The 15,023-nt window shown below is 33.4% G+C and overlaps 1 protein-coding gene across 16 annotated transcripts in view; it reads left to right on the top strand.

The window, feature by feature from the left end:
* FOXP2 (forkhead box P2) overlaps positions 1 to 15,023 on the top strand; it is a 568,904-nt gene that overhangs the window by 478,119 nt on the left and 75,762 nt on the right. The window contains exon 1 of one of the 16 annotated variants that reach the window (XM_073238573.1): positions 11,353 to 15,023. This exon is cut by the window's right edge and continues 7,641 nt beyond it. The exons of the other annotated variants lie outside the window; for them this stretch is intronic. The gene's annotated coding sequence lies outside the window, so the exon portion shown is untranslated. Of the gene's footprint in view, positions 1 to 11,352 lie in introns of those variants that run through there. 16 annotated transcript variants of the gene reach the window in all.

Genomic DNA, 15,023 nt, shown 5'->3' with positions numbered 1-15,023 from the left:
CATTCATAATCATTCAGTTTAAAATATCTTCTAATTTCCATTATGATTTCTTTTTTAACCTATAAATTATTTCACCTTTGTTTAATTTGAAAATATGTTAGGATTTCTTAAATTATCTTTTAATATTGATTACTTTCATAATGGTAAGGAAACATAGATAATTTCAAGTCTTTGAAATTTGTTTACCCAAAATATGATCTATTATGATAAAGTTTCATATGAACTAGAAAAGAACACATATTTTGCATTTATTTTGTATAAATGCAAATATAAATTTCTGCATATAGATGTATGCGTGTAACAATTAGTGAATTCATTGTCTTGTTCATATCTTGTGCAATCTTATTGAAAATTTTGCATCTGCTTATCTGGAGTTATTGAGAGTAGTGTTTTAAAATCCCCCATTATTGAATGCATATTTATCTCTTTCTCTTTTCAGTTTTGTCAGTTTTTACTTCAAGTGTTCTAAAGCTGTGCTATTAGATGCATGCATATTAGAATTATTGTCTATCTGGAAATTTAAACTTTTTATTGTTCTAAAAAGTATTTCTTAATCTCTAGTAATGTTGACTTAACAGTCTTCTTAGCCTTAAAGTCTTCTTGTCTGATATTAGTATGGATATCCTAACTTTCTTTTGGTTAGTGCTTCCAAGTTATATTTATTATTGTATTTTTACTCTTAGCCTTTCTGTGTCCATATTTAACTTACAGCTTTTATAAGTAGCATACAGATGGTTTTATATTTAATGTAATTATGGATATGTAGCTATTAGTGTCTTTTGAATAACATTTTACCCATGACTTACAAGAGATCCTAAAAGATTCCTATATGATTATTTTGAGTCTAGCCCCTAGGAAGGAATATTTGCTATGTTTCCCTATGGTTTATTAGAGACATCATAATATATTATTATAACATCTTCCCTCTGTATTCCAGTGAAAAACTGAAGTTTTACCCAGACGTCTATTTAAATTCCATCAATTGGTATGGAAACAACAAAATCTTAAAAATAATTTCAGTATGTTTTCATTACTGATACAAGTCCATCTACACTATTGAATTAGTCCTAAAAATGACATTTTACCCATGACATGCAAGTGTTATGGACCAACTTGCAGCTTCAGTACAAGAGATTCATATCCTGGTGTTACTATGGCTTTAATCAAAAGGCCAATGTATGTTGCAAAACAATGACTCTTGGCAGTGTTTTTTCTCCTGGGACATTACATTCAAATATGACCTAGTCATAGTAACCTAGTCAGTGCCAAAGAATAAGTTGTATCATATGAGGTCATCAGAGGCAAGGCTCAGATGCAAGAACATCAAAGTTGTATTTATTAATATCAAACTTTACTCACTATTGTAAAACCAAATAAGGGAGTCCTTAAATTGCTAAGCACTACAAAATGTTCTCAGAGCACTTGAAGTACTAAAATTTAATAGCCATAGTTATTTGGATGTTAAATTACTTTTCCAAACTGGGATTAAGGGAATTCAAGAACATCTGATTTGCATCCTAAGAATAACAGTATCCCTGACCTTTTATGGATGGCATTTCTGCTATCACTAAATGTTTGTTGCCTTAATGATCAATTAATTGATAACAAAAAGATTTGAGCTACCTGATTTGTCCTTGGAAGAATAGTTTTGATGGTGGCTGAATAGGAGGAAAGCAAAGTTCTTTAAAGATGTTTTATAATTTTTGGTTAACAGATAAATTTCAGTGTGCTACAAAGACTGGCAAGTTGGAATTTTTATAAAGTCAAAGGATTAAACTTTAAGTGATTTTTCCATAATAATGGTTGGCCTGTAGCTAATATATTTATAGTAGATGACTGATTTTGCTTACAGAAATTTAGATTTATAAGTGACTTAAGTTTTACAAAGGGAAGCTAAGTTTGAACTTAAAAACATTATAGAACAAAATCCCTTTAAATAACTAAACTTTAAAAACCAAGTTATATGTTGATGTTTGTCGTAAATCTACTTGTAGCCTTGGTTCCATTGTATGGTGTTTTAAAAGTTCTTTATTAGGGAAAAATAATATTGATCAATGAATATAAACTTTCAGTTATTAGATGAATAATCTCTGGAGGCCTAATGTACTCTATACTTAAAATTTGCAACAAAAGTAGACCTCAAGTGTTCTCAACACACACACACACACACACACACACACACACACACACACACAATGTGGTAAGTATAGGAGGTGATGGGTGTACTAATTAGATTGTGGTCATCATTTCACAATGTATACATGTATCAAAACATCATGTTGTACATCTTAAATATATACAACTTTTATTGTCCAAAATAAAAATCAAATTCTCCAAAAAATAAAACTAAAAATGATTCTGCAAAAACACAAGGATAGTGGAAATGCCAAAGATTCAAGGGTGCTCTCAGCATATTGTCTGACACAAACTATATAATCATTTTATGGTCAGTCTATTGGGTAGCCAAACTTACTTAGGTCTTTAATAAAGACCTATAAATCCTATACCCAGAGAATGGGGCTCTTAGGAGCACTGAGGCTCCAGCAAAATTAAATCATAGCAAAGGTGGTGATAACACCTTGATTTTGACAAAAAAATAATAATACTAATAATTCACATCCCAATTTTTCCTTATTTATTGTCACATATCTTAGTCTTTTTGAGCCCATAAAAATGGATAATAAGTATAGTATCTAACAAATGACATAAGAAATGTGAAAGTACTTTGTAAATTTTAAAGTTCTATGTGAATAGTTTTAAGACCACAGTATGATTTAGCTCAAAGTTGTGCTTGTCAAAAACACAGAGTTAAATTAGGTGTAATTACTATGGAGGATGGCAATCCATGCCCTGGAAACTTACATTTACAATTTTTATCTTGCTGTTATTTCTTCATAGCAGATTAAGTAACCCCAAAAATACTGGGGGATGTCAAAAGTAAAAATTACATTCTTATTCATTTTCATTTCTGTATGAAATATGGATTTTTTAATGCATATTTTCATAGAATGATTATAATAAAGCAGTATTCACATATGATAAGTTTTAACCCCAGTAATTTCAGGGAACTTTTTTTTGAACCTCTACTATGTGCAAAAAACATTTTTCTGGATTGTGAAAGATCAGAATAAATGAAGCAAAGTCATTTCTCTAGTCTTATTTATGTGTAAACCATTATAATAAAAGGCACAATGAGATAAATACAGTAGAATGAACAAATTAAAATGAATGCATAGAGAAGAAACCATGTATCACTAAGCTTTGCATAGCTTCTGTACTGAACCTTGAATGATGCAGTAGGTTTTGGGGCAGATTGAGATATCTGCCAACACAGAGCATTCCAAGTGGAGAGAGATGACAAGTTGAACTGTTGGAAAGCTGAAGTGCCAAGTGTGCTCAGAGGGCGATACGTGACCCACTGGTACTGATGTATGTTGTGAAAAGATCTCTGGATAGACCTGGAAAGTAGTTAGAGAATTTCAAGTAAGGAAAATAAACTTCTTTCTGTAGGATTGGGAAACCTTTTTAGTATTTGACAAGGGTAGTGACATGATGAGATTTGTATTTTGGGAAGATAATTCTGGCAACAATAAATTGTATTGATTGGAGAAGGAAGACATTAGAGGCCAGAAGGCCACTTCAGAGATACTAACAATAGTCCAAATGAAAAATGGTGAAGTATGGAATTAAGATTTCAGGGAGTGTGAATGGCAAAGAGGAAGAGGCATTGTAGAAATGATTGGGCAGTAGTTACAGACTGATTGAAATTGAATTGTGGTGAAGGGAAGACTAAAAATTACCCTGGAGTGTTGAGCTTGGCTGACTAGCAAGATAATGATGCCATTCAGTGAACCAAAATCTACAGGAAGAGAAGCAGCTTTGCAGGCACAGGATTAAGCACTGAGTTTGGGAAGGTTATGTGTATGTGTGCAACTGTTTTATTCTCAAATCTTGAAGAGAAATTAGGTACATGTGCTTTATGGGCCATATGATACCTTTGTCAGCAGACAGTCAAACTAGACCCTAGAATTCTCAATTTTCCATTGTTCTCAAGACCTGTGAAAACTTTAAACATTTTGTGAAATTGGAGGCCCACCAGAGCTACCCTTCTGCCTCTCTCTGGCCTCTCACTCTGAACCTGTAGCAATCAGAAAACTGATTTGTGTAACTGCATGTGGCTAGTTTGTGAAGCACCCTGAGTATCAATTCCCTTTGCCCTTTTTGCATTCTGTCTTTGCACGTACAGTCAGAAACAGCTGCCTGATTGGGAGAAAAGCAGAGAGTTGAAGACAGGGAGCTTGCAGTAACTTTAATGCATTGTATTCTGGAAAGGCCATCCCCACAAGGAAAACCATGGAGGTAGGAGTGAACAAAGAGCCTTCCTAACAGTATACTTAGAAGGGATTGGGTTGTCTGTGCTATAATAATAATCAAATTAGGGGAAGCCTAATATTGAGTGCTTTCAAAGTGCCAAGTATTGTGCTAAGCCGTTCTTAATGTATTATCTCATTTAATGCTGATAAGGTAATGAGATTTTTGTATTACTGTCATCTCCATTTGACCTCTAAGGAATCTGAAGAGAGAATTTAAGTGACTTGGCCACATTAGAATGCTAGTGAGACTTTGGTCATTCATACAATCCAGGCAACTCTGCAGCCTATCCTTCTTAAGACTTGTACTCTGTTATTATACGGAGATGTCACAGAGGAGAGGGGTCAGCATTCTACCTTTATCCACCAGATGTACACTAGATGAAAGCCTGCTAAAAACTGGGCTAGTGTCTGTTTGTTTTATAAACCCACAGATGCAGAACTGACAAGATTCAATCTGATCCATGTGGACAGAAACTCTGGTAAACTGAAATACACCAAACCTGTCTGTTGGCAAGTGCAAGGTTAGCCACATCACTGCTTAAGAAGAGAAGATGGAAAAATGTAGAACAAGAGAAAAAAACCCTTTCCATTAACTAAGAATGTATCAAAGAATACTTTACTATTCATCCAAAAGAATAATGTAAAAATGTTTGGCATTTATAAAAACAAAGAGAGTTAAAAGATTAGAACAGGTTGAGATGAGAAGGAAGTGGCATAAGTTTGAAGTGAGTGAGATAAAAATATGATAGAATAAAGATTGCAGAGATATTAAAATGCAATATCAGAAGTAAATTTTGCTTTAGATATACAGTAATTTAAAGCAGTGCTGACACTGTAAGTTAAGTCCCTAATATGGATGGGAAAATTTTATTCTCCACAATATAAAGAAATGTACAGAAGTTTTAAAATGTGAGACAAAAACAGGACAGAGAATGGAGTTTGAAACTAAAAATAATGGGAGTTCCTGAATACAAACATTTCTCAAATGGGAAGTGATCAGAACATTTGAAATAGAAACAGTAACTAACCAGATCCAATAAATTATTCTTAAAAACAAATGAATTAAAGAAATAAGGATAGGGAGAGAAGGAAAAAGGAAGAGAAATTTATTCTTTGGTATTGGCAAATTTCTTATAATGTAAGTACCAAGGAAATAATTTTATTATTATTCAGATGGGGGGGAAAGTGTCCTACAAATCAGTTGGGTAAAGTGAACTGACTTCAGATTTTTTTCCTCTTTAATGTCAAAAACCTGAAATCATTGGGGTGTAGCCACAGAGCATTGAAGAAAAAATTCTGTGAATCAAAAATTTTATTCCTAGTATGTTACTTTTATAGTGCTGCCTAACAAGTTTTGTTCCCAACACTTAGCAAATTAAAACAATGCACATTTATGATCTCACAATTTCTGTGGGCTAGGAGTCTGGGTATGGATCAACTGGGTCCTCTGCTCTGGATCGTGATATGAACCATTACTTAATGTAGTGGTTTATGGACTGAAGATCTAGCAGTGAAGTTTGTACTTTATGAAGTTATTTATAATTAATATACTGTGGTAACTAAATGTGAACTGTGTTGTTGGAGGACTTAAGTTATTTAGCTAAACCATTGTGGCTGTAAGTCCTGCATATCCAGACCTAAGCAATGACTGTCTAAAACTACAAAAGGGATGGAATTTGAATAGTAAAACTGATTTTTTTATTCTTTCTGATTTTTTTAATTCTTTCTGTTTTCTAGTATTTTCCAAATGAATCTAAGAATGTATATAACTTTTTAAACAAAAGAAAATAAATTTCATGTTAAAAAGTTATTAAAAATATGAAAAATACACCGACTCTTGATAGTAGTCAAGATAATAGAATCATAGGCAGTTTTTCTTCTATATTTTAATATTTCAATTTCAATTTTGAGCACATATCACATTTATGATCTTATGAGAAACTTTTTTTTTACAAAGGTTAGTTCTGTAAACTTCTACATTTATCTATGGTACAATTTAGGTCAGTAAACATTTATTAAGACCTACTATTTACCAGCAACATGTTAAAGGGCTGTGAATACCTATATGAATAAGGCATATTTCTGGACCTTAAGCACCTTACTATGTTAAACAGATGAATTTTAAAATGGCACAAGAAGTATTTTTACATAGTGCAGCATACAGAAAAGTAATGGTAAAAATCAGAAGTTTTCCAGAACTGATTCATTGAAATGAAAGATGTTCAGTAACACTTAGCTTTTTTGTTACTTCTTACACTAGTACTATTACCTCAATGCTGAAGTTTTGTGGAGAGAAGGAATTTTGAGATAAAATTTGTAAAATTCTGTGGTTAAAGCTGAAGGCGGCATACATTACTTGCTCTCTTTGGCTATCTGTAGTGAGTATTCAAGAGTAGTCAAAAGGCCAGTGCAGTTTCCTTGTTCTCTGATTCTTCTTTACGAATATGCCAAAGGAAGCATACATAAACCCTGTTCACATTGTTGGCAACACATTAAGTACAATTTTTTAAAAATTCTTTTCCTTTTCTCCTGATTTGGAAACAGGAATTTTTACTGAACCACCCAGGTTCAGTAAATTTCAAAAATTTTCATCAAATCCCAACTGTACTGATTTTCAGTTTAGTATCTAAGAGGCAATTACGTTGAAAGACTTTAGGGAAAGTATTATGTTATATTTTCAGTGCATTCAGAAGCATCTCCAAAGAATTTTGCTATTTTCTAATCACCACACCCTTCAATAACACTTGAAGGAAACATATAGCTGGTGTGTAGAGAAACATTCCTTCATTAATTTGTTCTTCAAAAAATTTCTTAATTATATCTATTTTATGCCTTAATACACAGCATTCAACACACCTAAGCCTTAAATACACAGCATTCAACACAATGATTTAGCCTTTCTTATGAAGCTTAGGGAGAAATAACCTAAAGCAGGATGCATATATATAGCCAAATTCAGAGGCCCTAGATCCATTCTGAATACTTTTTTACTGCTCAAAAGTCCTCTAGGAAGTTTTTCTCCCTATGCATCCACCCCATCCAAACTAAGGCTGGTATTTAGTGATAACTGCAACTCCTTTTGTTCTTTCCAAAGAAAAATATCTTCACTAACAGCACGTATCAGTAGTAACTAAACCATGACATTTATATTCTAAGACATTTGGGTCTAACAAAATGATAGGAATGGCTACCATATCGTCTCAGTGTGAGCAGATGATGTTGCCTTCATGGCACAGGTATATACAGATAAAAGGTATTTAAGAAAGTGGAAGAGGGAAGTAATGGGACAAAGTGAGGTAGGTAAGGTTGGGTAGGGAGAAAGAAGGCAGACAATTGAGGATAGAATAAGAAGGAAAAGCAATTTGGATTATTATGAAAAACCTCTTCAAAGCTGCTTTTTAGGGACTCTATAAAAGTTAATTCTATGAAAAAACAGTAGACCAAAACGTTAAAAATGCCTAGAGATGAGGCTGGATATAGTTCATACCACCATGTTTCTTTCCTCTTAGTTTCCCATGGCAAAAATGGAAAAAGGGGAACTGGCCTTTTAGGAACCAAGGGTTTGATACCTGAATTTGATCCAGACGATGCTGAGACTGGAGGGGAAGGGATCTGGAGTGCTCACTTCCCCAGTGAGAAGAATAGCTAGGATTGGTACCCTTCCTGTACTCTGACTAGTTTAATTTAGGACTTAATCTTTCACATCTCTGTGCAGATGCACATCTGGGATCCAAAAGTAATGGATAGATAAATCTGTAGGCTTAGAAATTTTGTAAAGTACATGTTGGCAAAAAAATATTGTCTTCTCTCAGGGAGTGAATGAGTAAATAAATAATGTTCAGTGAAGGTTTGGATTAATCTCTGATTAATAGATTTAGAAATAGTGTTTAAAAGAAGGTTAAGAATGTCGAATGTGTTTTTTGAGGGAAATGTGATGGAATGTCAGGTAGCCTGAGTCTAAAAAAGTGATACTGTTAAGTTACAGAATACAGGTCATGAGACACACTTTGGCATTATTTTATATTCCTATAATCAGAGGATTAGTGATTGTCCTAACTTTCAGGTTTTGTCAATTGTATAAAATGATAACATTTATCAAGACTTTGATATCCACAGATGAAAAGTACCTTATGGATATCAATTATATTCCTACAGTGTTCCTGAAGAGATCTGATCCATTTTATCTTATTTCCCTCTTACCTGTTTATTTCAAAACAGAATTTTTGCTTATGAATATTATTTTGCTACATTTTTTGATATATTCCTCTGGAAAAACTCATTAGTCTGACAAAATATTTTGGACATTATCATGGCACTAGGGTCAGAGCTAAGTTACTTTGTATTATTATGCAACTGGTTTTGCTCAGAGGATTTATTAGAATAATTTAAAACCAGTAGAAAGTATTTACCATTGTGTATTTTGCACTTGATTGACTCTTTGAAACATTATTCTTGGAAAATCTTTCTTTTAAAAAGCTGTGAATTATTTATGATCTTAAAATACCTTATAACTGCATTTAATTTTTTTTATTTTTTGAATTAATAATATATTTATATAGTTTAAGATGCAAAAAGTATAAAAAGAATAAAGTGTTTTTTCTACTCCTGTCCCATAGATGGTTCCCTTCCCCAGAGACAACCAGTATTATCAGTTTCTTATATATCTTTGTAGAGCTACTTTGTGCATATTTAAGCACTGTGTATACTTTACACAAGTGGTAGCATTCTGTGTTCTGCACCTTGCTTTTTAGCACCAGGAAATATATTTTGAAATTCATTGCTTTAGCAACCTGTAAGGAGCTTCCTCATTCTTTTCTATGACTGGGAAGTATTCCACTGATGGATGTCATTTTATTAATCTCCTATTTATTGTCCCCTGGGATGTTTCTCATTTATTGCTAACAAAAACATACCTCAGTGACTACTTTTGAACATACATCATTTCACATATACACAAGTATAACTCAGGATAGGTTTTTAGAACTGGAATTCCTAGTTCAAATAATATGTTTATTTGTAAATTTAATAGATATTACTCAAATGCTATCTATAGATCTATTGTCATTTTGTATTTCTTTAAGCTAGTGTCTACTTTATACAACTTCAACAACACAGTGTTATTTAACAATCTGATAGGCTTCCTAGAATATCTTTAATTTTCTTTCTTTAATTATAAATTATGTTGAACATACTTTCATATATAAACACATTTTCTCTGAATTGGTTAGTACTTTGCCCATTTTTAATATTGGACTATTGGTCTTTTTCTTTTTGATCAGTGGATCTTTTCACATATTAGAGAATCTGAATACAATTATCACTTCCAGTTTGTCATTTACCTTTGACTTTGTATTTACTATGCTTATTTTTTTAACCACAGTTGAATTTATTGTTTTCTTTTTTTTAATGGTTTCTTGGGCTGTGCCATTGTAGAAGATTTCCTCCACCAAAATTGTACAACTTTTCTGTGTATTTTCTCCAAAATTTTTATAGTTTTGTTTTTTACATTTAGGTCTTCAATCTGTTAGAATTGTTCCTAACATAAGGTGTGAGGCAGAACAGAGTTTATATATACCACAGCATTCAATCAGAAAACATAATGGAAGAAAAGATTATTATCATCAAAAATAAACTGAAGTAATAAATATGTAAGAATAGTCTATCTTTGCCACAGTAATCAAGACAATTTGGTACTGGCACAAAAACAGACCCATAGACCAATGAACAGACTAGAGAACCCAGATATAAACCAAAGCATATATGGTCAATTAATATACAATAAAGGAGCCATGGATATACAGTGGATAAATGACAGCCTGTTCAGCAACTGGTGTTGGCAAAACTGGACAGCTACATGCATGAGAATGAAATGGGATTATTGTCTAACCCCATACACAAAAATAAACTCAAAATGGATCAAAGACCTGAATGTAAGTCATGAAACCATAAAACTCTTAGAAGAAAGCATAGGCAAAAACCTCTTGAATATAATCATGAGCAACTTTTTCATGAACACGTCTCCTCAGGTAAGGGAATCAAAATAAAAAATGAACAAATGGGACTACATCATGCTAAAAAGCTTCTCTACAGCAAAGGACACCATCAGCAGAACAAAAAAGCATCCTACAGTGTGGGAGAATATATTTGTAAATGACATATCTGACAAGGGGTTAACAGCCAAAATATATAAAGAACTCACTTACCTCAACACCCAAAAAGCAATAACCCTATTAAAAAATGGTCGGAGGATATGAATAGATACTTCTCCAAAGAAGAAATTCACATGGCCAATAGGCACATGAAAAGATACTCCACGTTGCTAATTATCAAGGAAATGCAAATTAAAACCACAATGAGATACCACCTCACACCAGTTAGGATGGCCAACAAAGAAAATACTAGGAACAACAAATGTTGGCAAGGATGTGGAGAAAGGGGAACCCTCCTACACTGCTGGTGGGAATGTAAACTAGTTCAACCATTGTGGAAAGCAGTATGGAGGATCCTCAAAAAACTCAAAATAGAAATACCATTTGACCCAGGAATTCCACTCCAAGGAATTTCCCCTAAGAATGCAGGATCCCAGTTTCAAAAAGACATATGCACCCATATGTTTATCACAGCACTATTTACAATAGCCAAGAAATGGAAGCAACCTAAATGTTCATCAGTAGATGAATGGATAAAGAAGATGTGGTACATATACACAATGGAATACTATTCAGTCATAAGAAAGAAACAAATCCTACCATTTGCAACAACATGAATGGAGCTAGAAGGTATTACGCTCAGTGAAATAAGTCAGGCAGAGAAAGGCAAATACCAAATGATTTCTCTCATTTGTGGAGTACAACAATGAAGCAAAGCTGAAGGAACAAAATAGCAGCAAACTCACAGACTCCAAGAAGGGACTAGTGGTTACCAAAGGAGAGGGGTGGGGGAAGGAGAGGGAAGGGGATTATGGGGTATCATGATTGGTGTACATGGTGTGTGTGGGGTCATGGGGAAGACAGTGTAGCTTAGAGCATACAAATAAGGACTCTGGCATCTTACTATAGTGATGGACAGTGACTGCAATGGGGAAGGACTCAATAATAAGGGTGAATGTAATAACCGCATTGTTTTTCTTGTGAAACTTTCATAAGAGTATATATCAATGATATTTTAATAAAAAATAAAAAAAATAGTCTATCTTCCTGTTGCCTTTCCCTTCAGCTTTTATGAGGTAAAATTAACAAATGAAATTGTATTTAAAATATAAAATGATTTAATATTTGTAAACAGTGTCAAAGGATTACTGCTATCATCTTAACATATCTATCACCTCAAATATTTACCTTTTTTTTTCATTTTTTCATGAGCACATGTAAGTTTTGTTCTCTTAGTAAATTTCAGTTATGTAAGACACTGTTATCAACAATCTGTAACATGTTATACATTTGATTCTCAAATCTAAAGAAGATCTTATCTTAAAACTGAAAGCTTGTACCCTTTTACCAACCTCATCCTATTTCTCCCACTTCCCCATGCCCTGGCTACCACTTTTCTACACTCTATTTCTATGAGTCTGACTTCTGCTTTTAGATTTCACATATAAGTGATAACATGCAGTATTTGTCTTTGTCTGTCTGGTTTATTTCACTTAGCGTAATGCCCTCCAGGTTCATCCATATTTTCCCAAATAACAATGTTTCCTTTTTTATGGCTAAATATTATTCCATTATGTATGTATATACTACATTTTCTTTATCCATTCATCCATTTTGAACACCCAGGTTGTTTCCATATCTTGGCTATTGTAAATAATGCTGAAGTGAACTTGGAAGTGCAGATTCTCTTAGAAATACTGAGTACATTTCCTTTGGATACAAACCCAGAAGTGGGATTGATAGATCATATGGTATTTCTTTTTTTAATTTATTGATGATCCTCTGTGCTGTTTTCAGTAATGGTTGTACCTGGTTCTAGTCCCATCAACAGTGTAAACAGGTTCCACTTATCTGCACATCCTTACTAGTATTTGTTGTCTGTTTTTTCCATGTTTCCCTATTTCCCTCAAGAACTGGCTGTAGAAGACATGTTTAACATCTAAATTTAGTAGCATTGGCCCTCTCACAATCTGGCTTCTACCTACGTGTGTTATATGTCTCCCATAACCCAGTCATAAGGAATGACTTGCCATTGCCCAAAAAAGTCCTTTTTATTTTTGCCTTCACATGCCTTCTACCATCCTTAATTCCTACTCAGTCATTAAAATCCAACTTAAGCATTACCTCCTCTTGAAAGCCTTTCCTCATTATGCCACATTAATGTTGATCCCATTTCTTTATGTGCGTGCATCTATCATGACCTTTCCCATACTGAACTCCAATCGTGCATTGACTTACCTTCCCCTCCACGAACCAGAAATCATCAAACTTTGGTTGAAGGAATGAATGACTTGCAGGAGGGTTTATTCTTTAAGAAGTTATATAACAAGTTGAAACTTTAGTTAGAACCTAGAGCCAAAGTCGAAGAAAGATAATACTTACTTAGATGCAAAAAAAAAAACCAAAAAAAAAACACTGGTCCACTAGAACAGACCAAAGAAGAAACAGGGAATGGAGCCTAATGACAAGGAATCTTGTGAGCAAAAAGAGTTAGAACTGAAACATTTAGTAACTAAATAGTAGCTACCAGAAGAGCCTGCTGCAATATAGCCCTTACTGGGCTTAGGCTGCTCTGAGGCTGGGCTGGAATTTCACAAGGACATGCTTGCTCAGACAGTTTGCTGCCTGACAAACAAAAAAATCTTAACTCGGCTTGTATTTAGTACTAGAATATTCCTCTTGAAGAAGAAATACAATGCATAACTGTACACACAGAACACTATTAACAGATACCATGTATCACTTTTTTTTTACTTCCTGATATAAACCCCTCAGGATTCAATACAGATTAAGATCCCCGAACTTTTTAATAGTTTTGAAGCTTAAATCGGAGTGGACACCAGGTAGTGTAGTGTCTCTAAGCATTCTAAGTGTATAAACTGTGGCAACTTGATATGTGGAATTAAATCTCTTGAAAGAAGTTCATTTGGTAGAGTGAAGGAAGGGTGCAAGAAAATTTGAGTAGTTACTGTGTGTTATGTGTGTACATGCATTACCACAATTAATCCTCAAAGTAAGGATTATTCTAGTAACCTAGTGAAATGGATGTTCTTACCTCTATTTTACTGATAGAAGAGTAGTGTCTCAGAGAAATAACTTGTCCAAAGTGATAAAGCACACTAGTGAAAGACCGAATGTTCAGCTTGAATTGTTCTGCTTTCAAAGTCTGACCCTGCAACCATGCTTTTTGTTGCTACGTGTGCCTTTGTTAATATTGTTTTATTATCATTCAAAGGAAAAAATGTTTGTATTTGCATTATCCAGTTGACCTTTGGAATGGTACAATTGTATAAAAAAGTAACAGCCACTTGTGAAAAGAAACTGTGAATGCTAATTGTATTATCTTAGATTTTTATCTTATCACTTAGATTTTTTATCTATAAAGAGCAATCATTTTTAATACATCTTCTAAGTAGAATTTGTTTAACTGTTTTCATGGTACTGTGACAGTTTGTATTGAATTTAAAATGTGTTCTGAATCTAGGAACTTAACCCTGCATTAGGCATAATATAAAATAGAATAAAGAAACAGTAATTTATAACAAATAAGCTTCACTGAAAATTGAATGTGATGCTATTTCAGGAAATGTTATTACACTTTTTTATTTATGAAAAATTTTAGGCCATTGTAGTTTAAAAATTACAGTGGTGAAATTTATATATCCAATTTTTTAAAGAAACTGTATCATCCTTTGGGTCAAATTAGTCTTTCCAGATTTCTATCCAGTTAGCTATAATGTTTGAAAGTGTGACTAAACTAGCTATCAAAGTGCTGGCCAAAAGTACCAAATATGAGAATAATATTATCTCCTTATTAGTCTTTCCCTAAAGGACCTCTTCTAAATAACTGACCATGGCTAGAAAAATGATATCACTAAATCTGAATGTTTTTTCATTCAGTCATAGTGTTATATTCAGTGTAGCAGGAAATAGTTTTGCATGACAGTACACATGTAAATGTCATTGCATATGTCATTTATGGTGTATAGGGTTGTTATGCAAAATTCACAGTGATCACATTGGAGAAAACTGCCTCTGATGCACTAAATAAAACGTGCTTAGTAAAAATTGCTAGCAATTTTTTTCTAGACATATAATGACATAGTAAGAGCACAAAACAAAACTAGCAGAAACAAACCATTTCTCAAGCTGTAATATCTACAGGACAAGTGATCTAAATTGCTGTAACAAGGGGAGTTCATCACTGTACTGCAAAAGAATTTGAAATATAACCTAAAGGCAAGTGAAATACTGATTCCAAGCTTTGAAATAACAGCAACAAATTTACCTGCAGACAGAAGATGCATGGAAGCAATAAACGAATTATACAAGTCTTACACATGCAATCTGATTATTCTGACCAAAGTGTTAATTGGATCCTAACTGCCAGATCTGATATCTGTGGTCTTGTAGTGGGAAACCTTTCAAAGTGATGAACTGTAATTCACTGAGCTGCTTGAAGCACTTGTAATTTACTGCATGTCATGCTATGAAGAGCCTG

The sequence above is a fragment of the Manis javanica genome, chromosome 6 (assembly GCF_040802235.1).
Source record: "Manis javanica isolate MJ-LG chromosome 6, MJ_LKY, whole genome shotgun sequence".
NCBI classification, from domain to species: domain Eukaryota; kingdom Metazoa; phylum Chordata; class Mammalia; order Pholidota; family Manidae; genus Manis; species Manis javanica.
The sequence above is the reverse complement of the archived record's forward strand: the minus strand, read 5'-3'. Positions and strand labels throughout refer to the sequence as shown.